The sequence below is a fragment of the Sinocyclocheilus anshuiensis genome, unplaced genomic scaffold (assembly GCF_001515605.1).
Source record: "Sinocyclocheilus anshuiensis isolate Anshui unplaced genomic scaffold, SAMN03320099.WGS_v1.1 scaffold902, whole genome shotgun sequence".
Classification (NCBI taxonomy): domain Eukaryota; kingdom Metazoa; phylum Chordata; class Actinopteri; order Cypriniformes; family Cyprinidae; genus Sinocyclocheilus; species Sinocyclocheilus anshuiensis.
The window spans coordinates 112,392-114,233 of NW_015537974.1; the positions used below are offsets into that span (position 1 = coordinate 112,392).

Below are 1,842 nucleotides of genomic sequence, written 5' to 3' on the forward strand. Positions count from 1 at the left end.
CAGCCGCTCCACGTGGATGTGTCTGGAGAACGTGCGTGTACATGACATGTGTCTGCTGAGGTACGGACTACGGAGCGCTGCGAGGACTCTCCTTAAACCCACAGCAGACCTTCGAGAAGTGAATGTAAGTTTCCACGCTGTTTCTAACTATTTCTACCAGCTGATACATTTGGTGTTGTTTTAGCTGTTCTGGCTGTGAATGATCCTGTAGGGCTGGCAAAGCAGAGTGTGTTGAAGTTCGGGGCCCTGTTAACTTGAGCTCTAGTGATTTTAGTTCTGCAAACGTCTGTCTGTCCTCTAAAACAACCCCAGTGTCATACACAGAAGACCAACATATAGGTATAATACTTAAAGTTGGGAGTAAACTGATGTTACTTCATAAATATAACATGTCAGGAATTTAGCCCTGAACTTCTGGTGGATTAAATGTGTTGAAACTCTTGTGACTGAACAAATCTCTCTATTCACATAATTTTATGTTATGAAACGAACCAAAGCGCCGCGAATTAGTTTTTCAGCTTAGATGCTTGGTCTTTTTCTTAGAAATTGAGAAACATGTCAAAATTGTACTGAAAGCCTTTTACATTAAGGACTATAGAAATTTTAAGGGAATATTTTCAAAACTACAAAAATGAAAAACAGATAAATAGTCAAATTTAGCTGACTGGTTAAAACTAACCTAATTAATCTCTGGAATCCCAGTACTTTGTCTTTAACCTGATCAGTCGAGAGGGTGCTCGCTGCAGAGCCAAATGGGAGGAGCTGGAGCTCTAGCCCCACCTCGCAGGATGTAATGGGTGGAGCTAGACACCCAACCACTCCCTAACCCTACCCCTTACCCTATCGCTAAACATAACTCCACCCATTAGTTCACACAGAGGTGGAGCTGGAGGTCATTTGGCTCTGCAGTGAGCAGTACTTGGATCAGTCTGGTGGTTGACAGAGAGCCATGACCCTCATCTAACCTGACCAATGGCATGCGTTTATCATGCTCAACCTGTGACTTTTGAATCATTACTAATGTCTAACTAACAATAATCACATATAGTTAACTTTAAAACTTATAATAACATGTTTTCAGTTACATAGCAATAACCTAAAGCAGATTTTGTTTTCTTCATTTAAAAAATAATAATACGAAATAAAATAGATTTTATCTTCATCAAAGTAGCTACACTTTGACTAGATTACAGCTTGAGCTTGAAGGACTTCCCACGTATCCTTGGCGCTAGTTGGCTGCTGTTACATCATTATTCAGCTCTTACAAAATAATAATAATAATAATAATTTGTAAAATTATTGTTATTATTTTCCAAATGTTATATATATATTTAGTATGCGTATTAGGGCTGGGTGATATGACGATATTATCGTATATCGACGATGTCTCGTAAGTATCGCGATGTCGATGTCAACAGTCAGGTAACCGACTATTATCGACATTATCGGGAAAAAATGACAAATGATTGATATTAGTTTGAACGTCTGCCGCTGAGCAGATAATGTACCAAGTACTTCTGATGAGTAGCGATATTGAATATTTGATTGCCAACAGATTTACCAAGCTGTCATTCAAACAGTATATATACTACGTTATAGCTTGACTACAAGTTTAAAAACAACGCTGCAATTGTTATAATTAAGGAAATTAAACTTACCATCATGAAATGTCTACACAGGCGAAAATGCCAAAGAGAAAGAGAAACATCGGAAAATAGGCATATTTTATTCAAAACATTACTATATGACATCAACATGCATTTATCTTTCTTACAATCACCGCCAGAATGTCCAACTTCACCATGATGAACTTAAAATTGGGTTCTATTATTTTTCCTCAAC

General features: G+C 37.7%; 1 protein-coding gene across 1 annotated transcript in view; it reads left to right on the forward strand.

The window, feature by feature from the left end:
* Positions 1-1,842, forward strand: part of LOC107671697 (uncharacterized protein C18orf19 homolog B-like) — a 5,317-nt gene continuing 3,475 nt past the window's right edge. Inside the window, exon 1 of the mRNA XM_016464626.1 lies at positions 1-124. The gene's annotated coding sequence lies outside the window, so the exon portion shown is untranslated. The remainder of the gene's footprint in view (positions 125-1,842) is intronic.